The sequence below is a fragment of the Erpetoichthys calabaricus genome, chromosome 6 (genome assembly GCF_900747795.2).
Source record: "Erpetoichthys calabaricus chromosome 6, fErpCal1.3, whole genome shotgun sequence".
Taxonomy (NCBI): domain Eukaryota; kingdom Metazoa; phylum Chordata; class Cladistia; order Polypteriformes; family Polypteridae; genus Erpetoichthys; species Erpetoichthys calabaricus.
The window spans coordinates 156611951-156633804 of NC_041399.2; the positions used below are offsets into that span (position 1 = coordinate 156611951).

The 21854-nt window shown below is 37.3% G+C and overlaps 1 protein-coding gene across 2 annotated transcripts in view; it reads right to left on the bottom strand.

The window, feature by feature from the left end:
• Positions 1 to 16284, bottom strand: part of LOC114653624 (dnaJ homolog subfamily C member 13) — a 331290-nt gene extending 315006 nt beyond the window's left edge. Inside the window, exon 1 of one of the 2 annotated variants that reach the window (XM_051929216.1) lies at positions 16107 to 16284. The gene's annotated coding sequence lies outside the window, so the exon portion shown is untranslated. The remainder of the gene's footprint in view (positions 1 to 16106) is intronic. The other variant, XM_028804037.2, reaches the window with a different exon arrangement.
• Positions 16285 to 21854: the final 5570 nt, after the last annotated feature.

A 21854-nucleotide genomic window follows, 5' to 3' on the forward strand; every position in this document is an offset into this window, starting at 1 on the left:
GAGCAGCACAGGAAGTTCTCAGCCACTGGGAGATGGATAGCTCTGAATAAAGTGGATGTGTCAAGTTTAATCCCCAATTCTCTTTTCATGCTGCTTATAAAAGGCAGTCTGACATTTAAACCCTTAGGTTCATCCTTTCACATAAACATCATGTTAAGTTAGTTATAATTTTTGTTAGAAGTATAACAAGCACTGAACTATAGCAAAAAATGTACTTTAATACATTCATTCATTAATGCAAAGAACATGCGGCACAATGTTAACAGTGCTATAGAGACATGAAGAATATTTGGTAGTGAAATATGTATTTTTAAAGTGTATAATAAAAATCTCCCAAAAGGTAAGCAGATCTGAAAACTGACCATGTTGATTTTTTGTTGTTTAAAAATCCAACTATGGTTTTAATTAAAGGATAAGTTTGGTATTTTTCATGCTGTTCATTATACTATATATTAATTTGGTATTATATATATTCATTTGCCACATGAAACTGCATTTTTTTATTAATTAAAAAAAAAACTACCCAGCTCTTGCATTTTATAATGGAACTTATGTTTGCTGGTATTGAAAAGAAAAAAAAATAATCAAATACCTCATCAGATGCAAAGCCGAAAGTTTGCGCTCCACACATTAAACATCACTTTATTAGCTGGAATGAGTCGAAACTTAAGCAGTAGACCTAAAGCTTGAAAAAGTCTGGACTCTTGGACCAGGCTTTTTGATGGGGCACATTTTGACAGGTACAGAATATTTATTTAAAAAAAAAAGCACAACAGGCAACAAAACAAAAAAATTCTATGTAATATATATATAAAGATTTAAGAAAAATGAGAAAGATGGGAAATGCATAAATTATAATAATTCTAAAATCTTTTTACAAGTCTTTGTGCTGAAAAAAATATCAACAATTAATTATTTAGGAAATTAAAGTTTCAAGCAACATTCACATCATTCCAACTGACCAACTCATTAGCCAACCTATGCATCACTTAGCACAAGAATTTAGCTACTAGCACTCAAATTCTTCTTTAGTCCTTACATTAAATTAGCCAATAATTCAGATATACGTTGTACATCGAATCCAACCCATAATGCTCTGTACTGTATGGCACTAGCAAGGTTCCTTCTATTGTGGTACAAATTAGTAGTCTTTTAGGTATCTCCACAAAAACTGTTCAGGACAGGCCTATTATTTGCTGGAGCACTACTGTGGCTTCTATATTTGTTCTTAGCCAAATGCCTGAAGAATTATTCTATTACTTATTCCAGGTATAGGCAAAATCAGTGCTGAAAGACCAAAGTAGCCTCCGCATTTTGCTCCCACAAATACGACAATATGTAGTTACTCAGTAAGTGTCAGTGTCAGAGAACTTTTATATGGATAAACAAGTAGAAAAAAAATTGCTTTTAAAATAACCAGTCAGAACTGTCTATCTTTAAAATAGCAATACTGGTCTGTACAGTTTTAGAATCACATAGCCACACATAATCTGATTAGTTTGTGCCAGATAATTTAAATGCAAAAAGTGACACTTGGGAAACTTTGGTGCTTAGTCTTCTAGAATGAGGAGATTACACTAATTACACTTATTACCAGTGATCTCAAAATCAAGACAAATGTGAGGTAAGATTAGAAGTCTAAAATCATTCTGGGAGCACAAATATAAAGAAATCACTCTTTACTAAATTTCTCAGAGAGTATGCAATAAATTCTTATTAATTATATTTTGATTGACATAAAACATAATATGACAACAAATACAGATAATAAATGTTTAATTATCTTGAGTATTCATCAATAGGAATTTGCTCTTTATAGATTTTTTTTGGAACAAAACCCAGCAGCTACATTATCCACAAATAAACAAAAATCACTTTAAATAGCTAATGTCTTTAACAAATACCATCCCTGGGCACATCATTCTATATAAAACAGGGGTCTCAAACTACTAGTCCACAGGATGTTATAATATAGCATTCATTACATACCACAAATATAATTCCAGCTTGAGAGTTAACCCCCTACACTACGAACCACATCTATATTCAATAAAGTGCTTTGGCATGTATGCTGGCTGTCAGTGTAGATTACTGTGCTGCTGTTAAATTTAGCACGCAAACTATAGCCATCTCAACTAACCACTAGCTGCATTCTTTCCCCATTATGGCCCTTTTGAAATCAAAAATGACACCTCTTGACCAGAGGCAGTTTTTTTTTTTAAAAAAAAAGATCATTGGTCAAATATGACACACTTAGTTTGGGGGCTGGGAGCACTGGTTTTTGCCACAGTCTTATTTGTTAGCTTCACTTCTCACTTGTTGGTCTACTCAGGGCTCTCTTCTACCATTATGTAGTTATGTAGAATTAATAATTAATAATGTAGAATTCTGATCACTAAAATTCTGGTTTGGGGGTGGGGTGGGTGCCAGTTATAAGGTTGTTGTTTTATTATGTATAAATTTGGTTTGACTCTCCTATGATATTTTCCTTTATATTTCTTTTAATAAACATTTGAAAAAAGGAATCTTGGATGGTTTGTTGGGTTTTATGGAAATCTACTTGATTTAAAAAGAATAGCAGTTGTAAATATATACATATACATAGTGCTGGGCGGTATACCGGTTCATACCGAAAACCGTTTTTTATTTTTTTTATGATATGGATTTTTCTTATACCGCAACACCGGTTTAAATTGCCTAAACGACCCTCGGAACGTGGCGCAGCGGGAAACTGTTCAAGTGGGGACCTTTTTCACTTCTACACCGCTAAACACAAATTTGTTGCACTAGGGCTCTTTTTCACTGCTACACCACCAAATAGTGGGCGGTAGCATAGGTATGCCGCGCGGTGAAAATGGACAGAGAGCATTCCGAAACTGAAGCTGACGATAAAGTTAAACATAATGACACAGAAGAAGTTTTGCCGAAAAAAAAAGGAATCATGTCCGTTTCCTGGAGATACTTTGGTTTTAAAAGGTCAGATGTGTAAATACTGTTTCTATACTACTGGATTACACTGCAAGCCAAGTTGTACTTGTTTTTGTACTTGCTAGTGTATGTTTTGCTTGTATTGATCCTGCGATGTGCTGGCGACTCGTTCAGAGATGGGCGCAACTCTGAATGGATGGCATAATTAAACATGTATGACGAAGATATTTTTAAAGTTCTGAACACTCCGTCGGCTAAGTTAATAACTAGTTTTAATTTCACAAAGACGTTTATCTGTGCGGTGATTGCTGCAGGCGCCTGCTGTTAGTGCGGAGGAAGTCAGTTTAAGAAGCATAGTGATTAACGACTGGGTCGGGGAACACTTAACACAAAGTATTTGATGTGCTGCATTAACTTGTGACGGGGTTTGAGAAAATCTAGTATATTAAACAGTGATTTTAGGATGAAGTTTAGTTTACAACATTCTACTTTAATTATAAAATAAACTATGAGAATAAAGTGGAAATGTCGACTTTAATCTTGACATAGTCAACACGTCGAATTTATTCTCGACATATAGTTTGTTTTTTTCTTCCGTGTCCATATTTTTTTTTCTTCACAGTGGTCCTAATGCGCTTCCATAGGGCTATACCACAAACAGCTTTATAAATGCAAGTTGCAGTTTTTATTATTTATGTATATAGCTTAGCTTGAAGCAAGGTCCATATTAATGCAGTTTGCCTAAATGATGGTACAGTTGGTAAGATGTCATCACCAAGTTGCACTTGTTTTATTTTATTTTAATTTGGTGAATACTGTGTAATGCACCTGGGCTTGAAGCCTTGAAGTAATGGTGCAGCTATCAGTAATACTATTATGTATTTTATTGTTGTTATTTATTAGTTTAAATATTATGCATAATGGTGGTAAAATTGTTTAAAATGTCACTTAAACGTGTCAGTGGACAGAGATTGTTAACATTAACAGAAAGTGTAGTTGGTTTACAAAAAATATTTACTATTTATTCCTTTTCTAAGACGTGTTCAGTGCAATCCAACTTTTGACAAACACCTCTGGATATTTTACTAAGTCTAAATGCCTCTTTGGATGGTTGAAAATATGTTGTCAAAATCATAGTTTAAGCTTTTGCAAAATTTGTTCAATTAAAGGTTCTATATTTTGACTGCATCTGTCATGCAATGTGATTCCTTCTATTTAGTGCCACCCCCTTGAAAACTATCACTTTATGGGGCCATGCAAACCTGGATTAATACTTGTATGCACATTAAAATGTCTTTTTGTACGATGTACAATTCTCATAACAGTCTAATAGGTTATTCTTAGCCAGTCTACTGCAGTAATTGCAGTGGAAAATGTGGTTAACATCCACTTATGCATGGGGAAAAAAATACCATCTAATACCGTGAAACCGGCAGAATTTAGAAAAATACCGTGATATAGAATTTTGGTCATACCGCCCACCTCTACATATACATATATTAGGTGGCATTATACAATAATGCATTCTGACATGTGTGCAAAATACACCAAGGCTAGTAAAGAGATGAAGTGGCCTCACAGGTAAAAAGGGCTCTTTCTACCTAAAAAAACATATACCAGACAGCTAAGAAAGAATACGATTCCGTTACATAGAAGCTGGAAAGTCATTTGAGGATGGGGAGTTCATCAAAGGCTCTATATTTTAAAAGGTTGGCATACTTCAATCCAAGAAAAAACAGCTCATTCAGTACCATTAGTTTGTCAACAAACACATTTTTCAAGTGGATAAGCAACTTGTCAAAACACCTCTTTGATCGCACTGACACAAAATTAAATCATTCTGTTCTTACTCAGTCATGCTTGATGAAAAGTATGGACTTTAACAACAATGGACAGCTTGCTATCTTTATTAGAAGACTAAATCACCTCAAATTTGAGGTCACTGTAGATTTGGTATGTGTAAATGCAATGCATGGCCAGACTACAGAGGATGAAAATTTTCTAACAACTGCTGGAAGCAAGTGAATTAACTTTAACAAATCAAAGCACAGATCTAGGCTATACAGTAATCCCTCCTCCATCGCGGGGGTTGTGTTCCAGAGCCACCTGCGAAATAAGAAAATCCACGAAGTAGAAACCATATGTTTATATGGTTATTTTTATATTGTCATGCTTGGGTCACAGATTTGCGCAGAAACACAGGAGGTTGTAGAGAGACAGGAACGTTATTCAAACACTGCAAACAAACATTTGTCTCTTTTTCAAAAGTTTAAACTGTGCTCCATGACAAGACAGAGATGACAGTTCTGTCTCACAATTAAAAGAATGCAAACATATCTACCTCTTCAACGGAGTGCGCGTCAGAGAGAGAAAAGCAAACAAATCAATAGGGCTGTTTTAAGTATGCGAAGCACCGCCGGTACAAAGCTGTTGAAGGCGGCAGCTCACACCCCCTCCGTCAGGAGCAGAGAGAGAGAGAGCCAGAGAAAAACAAAGTCAAAAATCAATACGTGCCCTTTGAGCTTTTAAGTATGCGAAGCACCGTGCAGCATGTCCTTCAGGAAGCAGCTGTACACAGAAGGTAGCAACGTCCCTATCGTCTAGGTGTGCGAACAGCCCCCCTGCGTCAGCACGAGAGAGAGAGAGAAAGTAAGTTGGGTAGCTTCTCAGCCATCTGCCAATAGCGTCCCTTGTATGAAATCAACTGGGCAAACCAACTGAGGAAGCATGTACCAGAAATTAAAAGACCCATTGTCCGCAGAAACCCGCGAAGCAGCGAAAAATCCACGATATATATTTAAATATGCTTACATATAAAATCCGCGATGGAGTGAAGCCGCGAAAGGCGATATAGCGAGGGATCACTGTAATACTCACCTTGTAGCAATCCTTCCAAACAATTGTTTCCAAACTGATTGAGCAGAAGCATAGCTAAATATCCAGGAAACACTAAGACACAGACAATATGCATCCATTGCAAAAATTTACGTATACAGTATATACTGCTAAGAATGCTACTATATAATGCACAAATATCAAAAAGTATGTGAAAGAGATGGGCTTTTTTTTACTGTTACATTACCTGGACTTCATATAAAAAGAATTAAAAAAAAACCTTTCTTACATTCCATAGTAAAATTTTGCTTGTGTTCAAAATGCAAAAATAATATCTCTCTATATATAAAAGGAAATCCTGGAATGGAAAGCAAATGCAAGGCTACGATACGTGATAATCTTGAAAGACATTTAAAAGACCTGCGAGACCAAGGAGACTTGCCACGGTGCGTCTTGCGGGGACCGTAAACATGAGACTTGGTGCCAAGAGATTGTCCCAGGGCCATAGCAAAAAGGACAGCGGCTATACACGCTTTAAAAAGATCGAAGAGCAGCACGACAGCAGCTATACCCCCCCCCCCTTCCGAACGTGAGCAGCGTTATACATCCGGCAAGAAAGAATTCAAACACGCCCGGGTCCAGTAATAAAAGACAGGTATTGCTTTAACAACGTCACGCGAGACCAGGCAGTGAGCCATCATTTAAAACAAGTCAACAGACCTCTAAGCTAGCAGTTGTTGGATTGCTTTTGGCAGGCAAGCATCATGTGTTCCCAGCTCTTAAAACAACCAAATGCGACAGGCAGAAGACGCAGCTAGCAAGCAGCAAAAAGACAGCAAATGATCCAAAGGCATATCCTTAGCGTACGTTCAGCCGCAATGCCCTTCACAACACGAGCAGTATTATACGTCTGGGAAGAAAGAGATATAGCACAACACGAGCAGTATTATACGTCTGGGAAGAAAGAGATGTAACCAGGCATGTGGCCGAAAATACAGGACAAGTATTGTTTTTACAAAAGTTTTTAAAGTAAAAGTGAAAATAATGCACATGTAACAATTCACAAGAAAATAATCTCTTTAAATTGTAGATTGCCTGCCTAAGGTAAAGTCATCCCTGATGAATGGGGATGTGGGAATGAGGGGTCCTTTCATCGGATTAGCGCTATTTCAGATGTGGAATAGCAAAATGGGGGAGGCAGCTTAATGAATGAGGTCTCCAGGACTTAAAACAAATCCAAATCATATTATGTGATATGTGTACTTCTAGAATTTTTATTTTTATATTGTATTGAGGATTTATTCTGTTCTATGTACAGTAATCCCTCCTCCATTGTGGGGGTTGCGTTCCAGAACCCCCCGCGAAAGGTGAAAATCCGCGAAGTAGAAACCATATGTTCACATGGTTCTTTTTATATATTTTAAGCCCTTATAAACTCTCCAACACTATTATAAACATTTCCCGCACAATTATACAGCATAAACCCTTTGTATTCTCTTAGATATTAGGTAAGATTCATTGAAATTATGTATGTAAACACAGTTTATATACAGTAAAACCTAAATATTATTTTAAAGATATCGAGCGTCTCCGATATCACATATGTTATAGCCATTACGACAGACAGGCCACCAGCAATAAATACGTACAATGCAAGAAAAATTGTATACAGTACAAGTTGTATTCAGGCAACTGTGTAGCACCGCCGTTGTTCTTCTTCCAGCACTCTTCAATCCAAATCCCTAAAGCAGATTTCATCCAGACTACTGCCTTATCTCGTCCACTTGCAACTCGTTTTGCGCCCTGGTTAAAGGACTCTGCGGCCGTAGATCTTATATGCTTTTCCTCCTTTTTAAATAAAAAGAATCGTGGACTCATTGATGCTGTAATGGTGTCCTGCAGCGGTGTAGCTGTTCCCTTCCTTCAACATATCCAAAACTTTTACTTTTTCTGCAATCATTTGCATCTTCTGTTGGCGCTTGGACACGGCCCCTGAAGCAGTAGCAGGAGCACGTTAATGCTGAATGAGTGAGATGAGACTTCCTGGTTAATGCAGCACTCTGTCGCTGAGCCAATCAGCACACAGGAACTTAACTGTGTGCTCTGATTAGGTAGCTTCTCAGTCATCTGCCAATAGTGTCCCTTGTATGAAATCAACTGGGCAAACCAACTGAGGAAGCATGTACCAGAAGTAAAAAGATCCATTGTCCGCAGAAACCCGCGAAGCAGCGAAAAATCTGCGTTATATATTTAGATATGCTTACATATAAAATCCGCGATAGAGTGAAGCCACGAAAGTCGAAGCGCGATATAGCGAGGGATTACTGTATTGTGCTGTATGGCTCAGAATTAAAAGACAATGAGTAAAATGACAAAGTAGAACTTCATAAAGACGTTTACAAATGTTGGCGCTAAACACATACAGAGCAGGTTAGAGACTATGGAACCAGTGAAATTAGAAAGGCTCCAAAAAAAAAAAAAAAACGCTGCTATACACATGTGGAGAAAGTTAAAGGATACGAAAGTAGGAAAATTAGAAAATATAAAAAAAGAAAGTAAAGATCGCAGTAGCGCAAACAAACAAACTGCCTCATTTAACTATGCACCAGTCTAACTTTGGTTTTGCACAATAATTACTACACTATTACACCTTAACACTTAATTCTACTTTATTCACATAATTTTACTTATTTATTATGTTCTATTATACTGTTATCTTTCAATCTATGACTTTTTGTTAATTTAACTGATATTCTTCTAACTTTGCACAGTTTTTGATAAGCGGATCAGGATGCATTTCACTGCGTGTTGTCCTGTATAACTATACATGTGACCATAACTATTCCAAACAGAGAAACCTATCCTGACCTCATTAAAAAGATTCAGCATATTGGGGACTCGCAAGATTACAAATATTGTTTTTACAGAAGTTCTGAAATAAAAGTGAAACTAATGAAATAGCAACAATTCAAAGAAAAAAAAATCTTAAAAGTGTGTATCTGGAAAACGACACGGGGGTTGGCAAGCGAAGTGAGCAGGGGGCGAAGCCTCCTAGTTTTCACAAAAATAAAGATATACATAACTATACTTATGCCACGTGCCATGCCAAGTTCCATTATAAATCTCCTCCCTTTAATAACCATGTATGGCTTAAAAAAAAAAAAATCATGGTCTAATCACTATGTTGCATCTTTACTACAACTCATAGGAGAACAGAGAAAATAAAACTTCAGTGAATGTGAGCTTGAGGTTTTACTCAATGAAAATGAAACTGCAAAAAACATTTTTTCCTGGTTTCTCTGCAGGGGTCATCCTTGTGCTCATCTTGGACTATCTCAGATGGCACAGGCAGTCTATTTTTCTATACTATATAGTGCAGTAAACATTTGTTGGGCTATATAACAGTGGAGCAGGCTATGCACGGAGATAGTTTTCAGGGATCATGGATTTTGTTTTGGTTTGCATCCATTCTCTGCTGCAAAACCAGAAAGTGCCAGTACAGTGTACTGGTGGATACTGGGCCAATTCAAGACCTGGGTGTAATTTAGATGCTACCCAGATACAATCAATTTACTAACCATTAGGGTGAGGAAGCCAAGATCAAAAGGCAATTTGCAGCAATTTCCCAATGTAATTGATGGAACTGACTGTACACGTGTTACAATAAAGGCACCATCATGGAATGAATTTGCTTTTGTAAAAAGGAAGTACTTTCTTTCAATAAATATACAACTAGTATGTGATGGTTTAGTGTATCTAGCTAATGTTGCTGCGAGATGCTTCAGATGAACCCACAATTCCTTTATTTTATCAAACAGTAACGTGGGAAGCAGACTTCAGGGTCATGCTGTATGAGGTGGTTGGCTTCTTGGTAACACTGCCATTGTTAATTATAATACAACACATATCAGAAATTATTTAGAGAAAATTAGGCTGCACAATAAGGGAATAAACGTTAAGCATTAGGCATTATTACCAGTATCGATGCTGTGATATAATAGTTCAGGAACATCAGAATATGACTGACGTGTCACTGAAATGCACTATGAAAAGAGATTTTCTATTCTATTCTATACTTCATTGTCCTGCCACCTGGAGTCACTAAAAAATTCTGGGTAGGACTTATGGAGTGTTGAAATTTGCTGTAACATTAAGCTAAATTTATGATTTACAAATCCCAATTTACAAATCTAAATGTTTAGCCCTTGGATAATTCCATCAATCAAAAACAACAATTTGCTGTAGTGAATTTTTAAATTATTCTTGCATGTGAAACATTAGTTCTGTGACAGTTGACTCAGAAAATGGAGAAAGGATGATGTCAGAATATATACAGTATAATTAAATGATTAATAAAACTAACTGAGGAAAAACACACACAGTTGAACTACTAAAGCAGTATGCAGCTAAGGAAACAAAGCTCCAGCTGACAGTTGAATTCCATTTTTCAAAAAAAAAAAAAAAAAACCCAAATGAGGCATATTTTTTTCTTTTTGTCTGCAACCAGTTTACACAGAATAAGAACATAGCCTCATCAGCAAAAAGCTTTCTTGCACCTACAGTATGTACTTGGCGTAATCTGTGTGTGGGTTCAACAGCCATTCTGTTAGCTATCTTTAACTACAAAGATAAAAATCACAATTACTTATTTTATTTTCATGTTATTCAGTGGTTGGTACAGATAGTTCAAAAGGACTTGTGTCTCTACACCAAAAACATACAGTTAATATGGCTGATTGGGAAATCTACATTGTCCACGGATAGGGAGTGAGGGTGTGTGTACAACACTTAGTTTGACTTGTAAAGGCCTATACCTCATCTAGGATCGGACCCTATCTTTTGACTGATTTGCCATAAACTTTAGCTCTCAATGACCCTGTGCACAGAAAAACCTGGATAGATGTTATACACTGATTAGGAAAAAGCCCCAGATAAAAATCCAAACAAAGTGGCAGTAGCAGTAAAAAAAAAATATTCTCCAACCCTTGAAGAAGATATTTTTTTCCTTTCTCTTCACAAAGCATATCAGTGGGTCTATAATGTCAATGGTTAAAAAAATGTCCCTTTAATATGTTAGTAAAACTTCAAACTGCAGTTCTTAATCAATGTCCACCTCCCAAGATTATCTTTATTCTATCATTTTCATAAACCTACTCTACTTACATGACTGATGCATATCCCTTGAATGTTAGGATTCTGGGGGGCACTTGGTATATTTTGGCACTATTTGCAACATATTTTCTTTGTTTGTAACTTGACATTATTAGTGTGCACTATGGGCATGTATTACACTGCCCACTCTCAAGTATGTGTGATTTCATATTTGTTTTCCATAGTAAGTTTTGGAACATGGGAATTTTGAAATACGTCACCGTTTCTATTGGAAAAATTTATTTAATATCTTTGAATTATTTCTGCATCATTCCAAAGCCATGTTGGTTTCTCACGGGCACCACCATTTTGTTAAACGGTCACTACCATGTTGCTAAGCAAGTGACCAGAAGTGTACAGTTAGTGACATCATTGTCCTAATGGTATAACGGTCATCTTGTGAACTTCCTAATCATCACACACACATATATAGTTGTCCGTTTTTGATACCTAACTGCTGTCAAACTAGTGCCACTACTCTGTGGGAGACTTGCAAGTAAAAACTTTATTGCACTATCTATGATAATAAACAAGAACATAGCATCTCAAACAGTGCACAGTAGTTCAGTAAAGTTTTTGTGATGCCAAGCATTCCAGAGGAGCAAGGGAACACAGGATGGCTAGATGACAACTCAGTGCAAAATTTTTCACTTGTCATAGTCAATACTGGATTATCTTAACAGGAAATTTTATTTTCCAAGAGAATATCAGTGCATCTAGTTAGTCTCACAATACATATTATCTAAAGCAGATGACTGCAATCCTGTAGAATAGCTGACCATTTATTTTCTTTTATAGCTTGATATGTGATGCAAATTATTTAGTTTAACTTGTGAAGTTACTAAAATTCCTATTTATTGACAAATAAGCAGTATGATTTTAGATCTCCAACCTCACCCCCAAGAACCTTGTGAGAAAGATGATATTGTTGTTTTTTAAATGTGTCCTGTTCCTATGCTTTGAAACAAAACTTTTGTGCAGGAGGTCTTCCAGGTTTTAGCTGCTGCTTACTGTATATTGAGATGATTCTGCTTACTGCAACCATATTTGACATCTCTGACTCTTAAACAGGCTCAGCAATCCAGAGTGTACACACAAAATTACTGCCATGTTTGTATTCTTTGTTTTAATGTAATCATCTGACTTCTTACCAAGTTGGGTTAAACTGTTATATTCTGCATATTCTCTTTCTCTCCTTTAAAAGAAAACTCTTGAGTTTAAAATCTATGTGGAAATAGCCATTGTCTGAAATTAAATTACTCTGCCAACAGCAACTTTTAAATAGTGTCAGCCATTCGGAGTTTACATGAAAAATTACTCTTGCTTTGTTTTTATTTCACCAATTTAGACTGTGAAAGTGAAGCAATGAAAGTCAGGATGTAGTCAGTAGCCAATAAACTCAATTTTACTCACACAGGGAAAATTTACAAAAAGAACTTTATATGTTTGGGCTAATTGTACATGGATTTATGGCATCTTCTTTTAAACATAATTCACCATTACTCTTGATTGGTGCCATAATCAAAGACTGTGCACCCCAAAAGACACTACAGTGAACTAAGAATGGGAGTTTAAAGTCTTTTCTAAAACGACTGCTGTATAATCTATTATGTCTAATATTAGAGTGCATTAAAACTAGTAAGTGTATTAGTTACAAGTTTTATTATAAAATAAACATCAATGTAACTAAATACTGTTCAGCTTGGTGATACATTCTTCATTTAGAATAAGACACGACCCAGATTCATATAAATAAATAAATCCATACTTTATTTCAGGCACTATGTTCAAGTGGGTGTTTTGCTGGGCTTGAAACCACGCTGCTACAGCTAACTGAATGACCTTAAAAAAAGCCACAAAACTCAACACCAGTTCTTCATGGAGTCATGCTGCATGTAAACCAATTAGGAATGGTATAGACCACAAACAAAAATACTGTGTTACTGAATGAAAGTAGTTGTAACATAAGCTATTTCCAAAAATTTAAACCTCTGTCTCCTCAATTATAAATGTTTAAACTTCTGGTGGTTTGGGGCAGAGTTTCCCAGCCTTTTTGGTGTTACAGCCCACTAGGTTTGGGGATACCCCCAAATTGTTGGAGCACCGATCCAATTCAATTGTAAATAATCGCAACTCGCAACACACTGGCACCAGTAAGCAATACAAAAGGGCTAGAGTGCATTTACTCATAATCTTTATAGTAATCCTTAACTATATTTTTCAATAACAGCTTAAAAAGTTTTTATGATTGTAAACGCACAAAAATTGACACTTGAGGTGCAATCACTAAAACCATTTACTCGTGACTCAAATTTTTAGCGAAGTATGCAGAAGGACATTTTTAGCTTACCACTTTGTTTGTAATTTGAAAATACACATTTCTCAAATCACTACACACAGTTCTCTATATTAGACACAATTACCAAAACTGAAATCTTCTTTGTTTTAATTTATAAAACACTGCAATTCAAAATGGCACACAAATTGGACAACTTTCTACCCATGTAATTCTCATGTGTGAAAACACAGTTAATTTCTTCTCTCAGCAGAACAAAAGTACTACAAATACTCAGTAGGTTACTTCTCTTGGCTTGGAAAACAATAGACAAATATTGCACAGAGAGGAACAGGTGTGAGGACAAGAGAGGGATGAGGACAAGGTTTAGATCCATTTAAAACAGACTGGCATGCACTGCACACTGAAAATGTAAAAGGTATTGCAGTGTTTTGCAATTCTAGGGTTTTGATGCAAAAATACCATTTTTAGAAGATTTCATAAGGATTTGAATAAAGTGTGTGCTTTTAAAGGAAATGTCTGACTTTTTTCATGTTGTGTGAGTGTTTCTGGGGATTGTGTGTAGCATGTTGAAAGAATAAGCAGTACTTTTAGAAACTGTAAGCATTCAGAAAAACTACAAATGACTAATACAAAATGTATTAACTTTGATCCATCCATCCACTTTCTGCCACTTATCCAGGTCTGGGTGAAAGGGGTTGCAGAATAAGTAAAATGCTCAAAGGTCCCTTTTTCCTACCAACTCCTCCTCCAACACTTCCAGTTGGATACCAAGGCATTCACAGGCCAGCAGAGATATAATATCTCCAGCATGTCCTGGATCTATCCAGAGGTCTCTTCATGGTTTTACATGCCCGAAAACATCTCCCTAGGGAAGTTATCAGGAGGAATACTAATCAGATGCCTGAATCACCACAATTGGCCCCTTTCAATGTGGAGAAGCAACAACTCTATTTTGAGCACCTCCCCAACGGCCGAGTCCAAACATCCTGCAAAGAAATCTCATTCCTGCCACAATAATCTGAGATCTAGTTCTTCAGATCACTACCCAAAACTTGTGGCCATTGGTAAAGGCAGCAACATTGATAGACCAGTAAACTGAGAGCTTCGGTTCAGCTCTCTTTTTGCCACGACTGACTGGTCAAACCTCAGATTCAGGAGGAACAATGTGGATTTAATCTTGGTCATGGAACACAGGCCAGCACAAGGATTCTAGAGGATTAATGGGAGTATGACTAACCAGTCTACATGTGTTTTGTGGACTTGGAAAAGGCATACATCTGCATCAATGGGGGGGGTTTGTAGTGGTTGTTTCGGGAGTATAGGGTACGATGACTACTGTTGCAAGCGATCTGATCTCTGTACAACTGGAGTGAAAGCATGGTTCACACTGCCTGCAGTAAATCAGACTCTTTCCTACTCGTGGCTGCCCTCTGTCACCAATTCTATTCATAATTTGTATAGACAAAATTTCTAGGTGCAACCAAGGAGGGGAGGGTGGTGCCCAGTTCAGTGATATTAGGACCACATCTCTGCTTTTTGCAAATAATGTAGTCCTGCTTACTTTATCTGGTAGGACCTCAGCCACGCCCTGGGGCAGATGGTTCCAAGAGTGGAGCAGCCGGGATGAGGATCACCACATTCAAGAGTGAGGTCATGGTTCTCAGCAGGAAAAGGGTGGGGTGCCTTCTCCAGGTTGGGGATGTGGTGCAACCTCATGTGGAAGAGTTAAAGTATCTCTGTTTCTTGTTCACAAGTGAGGGAAGAAGGGAGCAGTAGTTCATATAAATTTACATATTTTTTTAATTTCTTAGCTAGACCCATTAAAGAATCTTTTTTTATTGCTCATAGTTGGGAATACTACAACTCAGCAAATCAGCAGACCAAGTTTAAACAGTTACCTCAAGGTTAAAAACAGCTCCCAACTAAATAAAAAAATCAATTCTTCTGGAGCCTTCAAATCATGCAGGATATTACATTAATAGAAATGGATTGACTAACAAGTACTATGCCCTTCGGCTGCTTTTGGACACATCCAGCTGATTTTTCAAGCCTCTCTAAGTGCAGCTTCATGAATGCCTGCCTATCTGTGCATTCGCCCAGGAGGCTCCTTTGTTACTGGTATTTTGAACAGTTTTCCTCCTTAAGGAAATAATATGTACACCGTGCTACACTGTTGCAATTCGGAAGTTCTTCACTCACTTTCAGGATTGTTGCTTTACTACTCATTAAAAAAACACCCAGTTTAGGAGGTATACGAGAATTTAAAGCAAACTCCTCTAATTTCACTTGTCAAGTGAAGTAGGGGCCACTACAAAAAAATGAATCTGCAATAACGGTGTACTCGTCTAGTCAGCTACTAATGTGCAGCACAGGCGTAATAAACTGCCAAGAGAGACTCTGCAACCCTAAGCTGTTGATTAACTCGTCACGATTTTAACAGACCGCTAAAACAACGACCCGATTTTTCTAGCTCTGCGACTTTGACCATGACAAACCACTTACCAAGGCGAAGGCGTAACATGACACGAGAAAGCCGGCATCACATTTATACACGTACGCCCCGACCCATCTTGACTTGGCTCAGTAGCATCATCGATCAATGAGAAGTGCTCCCGCTTCTGATCAAGTCTGTGTGACAGGATGCTTAAAAATAACCCTGCAGTGTTTAAGAGTACACAAAACTAAAACCGTAATTCTGGGGGCGAACGACCCATTCAAACATTAAAAAAGTAGAAGCAGACCCTCAAGACTGTGCCCCCACCAGGTAAATGTGAACAGGCCGCCCTCAGGAGTCTAACAAGCCCCGTGTACAAAGGTGCCGCCTCCCACTAATGAAATAATCTGTTCCAGACACTCAAGTGAACAGCATTTCCTAAACTAGAACATCACTTACCCTGACTGCTTATATTGCTTAAACTGTTTCGCTTCTTCTTTCACGCCACCTGCTATGTACATGCACACTGTGGATTTGGGTTTTTTTTTATCTTTTTTGCCTGCCAGCTTCTTGTAGCAGCTCTGCGAACTCACTCAGGAGGCTGCCATCTTCCTTCTACCACCAATGCCGCCTGTACGCAGGCGCAATTCCAGAACTGTCACAAGGGAGTCAGCTGATCAGTGATACAGGAAGCGAGTTCCACCGCTTTCGGTTTGCCTCTTTCGTAGATAAAAGGAAAAAGAGATAAACCACACCTATGTGCCTACTGTTAGCAGCACATCCATAATGCTCAGGAACCATCTAGACACGGAAAAACTACAGTACCGTGGCTGCAAGTCTGTTGATAGTCCGTGGATACGTTTTGATCAGGTTTCGCGGAGATAAATTAATTCTGTGTGTGACCTTGTTCTGCGTGTCCGTGAAAAGAGATTCCTCTGTTTTTCAAATTTAAAAAAAATCTTTGGTACAACGTAATGTCCATTTTCGTGTCAGAATTTGCGGTGTTCGAATTTGGATAAATTAACGGCCCGTGTAATGCTTTTGAAGGCGTGATAATCTCGATGCTATTATGCTGATGCCGTATTTTTGCTATATTGCATTAAAATGTTAACAAGAATGTAAAGTAAATTAATAAATATTGATTATTGTGGCTTCAGGGACATAATCTTGATGCCCAGCCAGTCACTTTCACAGTGAGGATTGTGCGTTTTGTTTGTGTGGAAGTTTCTATAGTGTAAAAATACGTTAGCGTAAATTGTCTTTTGACTTGTTCTCAGTTGTCCACTGAAAAGACTCCAGCACCTCCTCACATTCTGGCAGAAAGAACGTGGATCAGAAAAAAGGAATACAAGGAATGTGGGACGGTGTTTCTTTAAAATTAGGCCATTCGTTCAGCATTAGCGTGGTTCATATACATTGCACAATTGGCTGTTTATACCTTGATTTGTAGTTATGTTTCTACAAATGGAAGAAAAAAACACTTTAATGATTCGCCCAGGAGTAAACCCGTTTATTATAAAGAAATTATCGCTCCACTATTACAAGGTTCATTAATATTAGTAACACAAATTGAAGTTATTTCTCTGCCAGGCAATTTGTGCGTATAGTCTTCAGTCAGGCTGTCTTATTCAAGGTGACACTCCCATTTAAATGTTGAAGAAGAGCCTGGAGATCGCAAATAAACGGTAAAACCTTTTTAGTTACAATATGCAGTACAGTAAATTTTCATCTCATCCCATATTTGATCTTTTTCTTTAAGAGGGCTACAGACTTAATTTTTCAGACAATATTACCTTAACCTCCAACAGTCTCCAGCACCTTCCTGCTTTAGGCAGGCCTTGGTGAGTAAGACTGTAGGAGAGCAGGATTGAACAGAAAGAAAAGTAAAGAAAACATACTAGCATAACACTGATCCATTTGTCAATTTTGCAGCCCTACACTCTAAAAACAAATGTTTCAGGCTAAAAAATAATAAGTTTGCAACTAACTTTTTGAGTTGTACCAACTCCTAAAATTAAGTAGATCTAACACATACACTGAGTAATGTGACTTAGGTTTTCCTTTATATTTCAGAGTCTTTTTAATTACAATGTACTTAATAATTAGCAGTTGGCTAAACAAAAAGTGGTTCCAAAGTACTGTTTATCTCAGTATGTAAAGGTCTTTTAAGCATCATCCATTTATTCATTTTCTAAACCCATTTATCCTGGGCAGTTTCACAGGGCAGCTGGAGCTTATCCCAGTAAACAACAAGTGCAGGCAGGAGCAGCCCCTGAACAGGGTGAATGTCCATTGTCCAATACACACACACACTTGGGTCAATTTGTCAGCACTAATGCACCTACCCTGCATATTTTTGAACTGTGGGAAGAACATGCAAAGACCACACAGGGAGCAAGCCCCAGGAACTCAAATCCTGGTCTGTTTATTGCAAGGAAACATTGCTACCATAACAATACTATGCCCCTCCTTTATGTATCATGTATTTAGTAGATATAAGTAGCAATATACAGTAAGTTTTTTTTTCACAAATTTAAGTTCCAAATAATTTTATATCACCATTTCTTAGCATTTAGAAGTTAAATTTATGACATTAACATAACATTATCTCTTATATCACAAACCAAAGCCTGTATACATTACTTTGATCATAAGAATGTGTGTTTAAATAAAGTAATACTCTAGATAGATAGATACTCTAAGCGAGTGCTTCACTACTACAGACAGTGTTCAGCAGTTAACATGCCATGAACTTCTGCAGACATGTTAAGTGGGCATTACAATGAAAGTAGAGAAAAAAAATATCACCCAGCTAACTTTATGATGTTACCACAACATACATTTTGTTTTTTATCAATGAATTAATGAAATGTAGTCTAAATTACTTACAATAGTAATTTGAAGTAATTTGCATGTTTATTTGCAACAATCTATTATTTACGTATCAACTAAAAGTTCCCTAAATTAATTTTAAAGTGTACAAAAGATCATGAGGTACCTAAACTCCACCATTTATGTCAACTGGTCCCCTTAATCATCTGCATAGAGCAAGCCATTCTTTTCCAGGATAAGACCAAATGTCTTTGGAGGTGCTGACTGTCATCCCAACTGTGTCACATTTGACAATGTATCATTCCAGTTTATCAAAGAGATCATTGTCAGAAAAGGATGACATTAAATACTTAAAGCAAAGATGCAAGCTTCAGGTGCCCAAACTTAATGTTTTATGAACTTTAGCTCTGTACTGATATTCTGCCATTTATATACTTTGATATGTAACCTAATACCAAGCATATGAAAAAAACATTTTTAATGCACAAATACAGGGGCCAAGTGCCAGAGAATAACAGTAATGAAATTCTGTATTTTTGTATTCTCTGCCAGAAGTATTTAAACAGTATGCAGTTATAAGCCTTTTTCAGTGAACAAAGCATATGTGGATAAGATTGCCAATTTTTATTGGTTATGATTTAAATTTAGAGTTGATTTTAAAACTCCTCCAATTTTATACAGTATATCCATCAATCTACCTCCTATAGCTTCTATTTCAATTTCAGGACTGGGGAGCTGGAGCCTATTCCAACACATCAGGTGCAACAGTTGCAACTCAGAAAGCAACCCTGTATGGGACACCTCTTTAATGCATAAAGTAATAAGTGATTTAGCCCTGCAAACCTTCACCTAACCTTACTGAACATACACTGCAATTGCAAGATGCAATCCCTCTTTAAATTCCATTGAGCAATGGACAAAAGAACCTAATTCATTTAAAATATCTCTTTGTGTATACATTGTAAGATGAAGCACTGAAATAGATAAAGGGCTGGGGAACTGGGAGACACCCTTTGTAATGTGCAAATGAATGAAAAAAGAAAAGTCAAAAATACCGGTTCTGGCACTTTTTGCCAGTTTTCACGGTTCTCCATGAGCTTTTAAGTGGTAGTGAATGGGGTTGCTCAATCCCCAAAGAAGCAGATCCCAAAATGGATGTTGTCTTCTAGGTTGGAATAGAAGAGGCAGGGCTTGTGGCTTCAGCTTAGAAGTGTGATGAAGTTTCTTCCAGGTGTTTTTTCTCTACTACAGAAATTGAAAGGGAAACTGGGTTAATGTTTGTGCTTTACCTATAGTCTTCTTCCATGTTTCCAAAGCTTCTCGGTGTGACAGTACACACTGTATATCCATATACGGTATACAGTCATTGATTTAGATTAGATTTATAGATAAACTTGGCTCCTAGGCTTCCTGCCTTTCTCTCTCTCTCTCTCTCTAACAACCAATAATTTTGCCGTAACTCTTTATGTACTGTATTTCATGCAGACTTAGTCAAGAGGTTTAATTGTTGTTCAACCAAGTATTACAAGAGAGATCTGAGCAACTTTGACAATGATATGATTGTTGGTGACAGACATAGCAGTCACAGCATCTTGGAAACAGCTGCTGTTGTGGAATAGTAAAACTTTACACATTGTAGAGTTTATAGAGGTTGTTTTATCTTCAATGAGAAAAACAGAAAAAATATTTTTTAAAGACCAGGGGCCTCGTGTACTGTATAAATGGTGTGTACGCACAAAAATGTTGCATAAGAACGTTTCCACGTTCAAATCGCGATGTATAAAACCGTAACTTGGCATAAAGCCACGCACATTTCCACGGTAGCTCATACCCTGACATACGCAAGTTCTCTGCTCGGTTTTGTAGACTGGCATGACCCAGCATCAAAGCAGTGCTACTCTTCCTGTGTGGTTCCCCTTTCTTTTTTAGATCCACATCCCTGATGCAGCTTTATAAATACACTGAAATTAACCGCATATTGTTTATTAGTTTAATGCATCTGATTGTAATTAACCTGTAACAATATAATGGTCCACAGAATGTTCAAACTATTCCAAATACCATAACTGCTTTAGCATTGTTACTGTCACTGCATCTTCTTCTTCCTCTTTCAGCTGCTCCCGTTAGGGGTTGCCTCTGCGGATCATCTTTTTCCATATTCATCTCACTGCACCACTCGGAGTATTTATATCATTGTATCTGAGTGTGAATCACAGCTCTACAGCAGATGATTGGAAAGAGAATTATCGGTATACAGCATCAAGCACACGCTGCCTCAGCCATTCGCTATTTGAACTGCTCTCATCCGACAAACGCTTCAGAGTCTTTCCTGTACTGACCTCGCGGTTCACAAACAGTTTCATCCCTAAGAACTATAAACGCACTCAATCAGTCTCAATCAAGTGCTCCTTGCAGAACTGTTTGTACTCATAAGTACAATCACCTCACTGTAAACTTGCGATACAGTTATAATATTGCACAACCTGAGCCACTTTATAAAGCGCATATTTACATATGATGACGATATCATTTTTAAGATGAAATGCAGCAAAATATGTTTATTATATTATACAGATAAAACTTTACCTACAGTGGTGTGAAAAACTATTTGCCCCCTTCCTGATTTCTTATTCTTTTGCATGTTTGTCACACAAAATGTTTCTGATCATCAAACACATTTAACCATTAGTCAAATATAACACAAGTAAACACAAAATGCAGTTTGTAAATGGTGGTTTTTATTATTTAGGGAGAAAAAAAAATCCAAACCTACATGCCCTGTGTGAAAAAGTAATTGCCCCCTAAACCTAATAACTGGTTTGGCCACCCTTAGCAGCAATAACTGCAGTCAAGCGTTTGCGATAACTTGCAATGAGTCTTTTACAGCGCTCTGGAGGAATTTTGGCCCACTCATCTTTGCAAAATTGTTGTAATTCAGCTTTATTTGAGGGTTTTCTAGCATGAACCGCCTTTTTAAGGTCATGCCATAGCATCTCAATTGGATTCAGGTCAGGACTTTGACTAGGCCACTCCAAAGTCTTCATTTGTTTTTCTTCAGCCATTCAGAGGTGGATTTGCTGGTGTGTTTTGGGTCATTGTCCTGTTGCAGCACCCAAGATCGCTTCAGCTTGAGTTGACGAACAGATGGCCGGACATTCTCCTTCAGGATTTTTTGGTAGACAGTAGAATTCATGGTTCCATCTATCACAGCAAGCCTTCCAGGTCCTGAAGCAGCAAAACAACCCCAGACCATCACACTACCACCACCATATTTTACTGTTGGTATGATGTTCTTTTTCTGAAATGCTGTGTTCCTTTTACGCAGATGTAACGGGACATTTGCCTTCCAAAAAGTTCAACTTTTGACTCATCAGT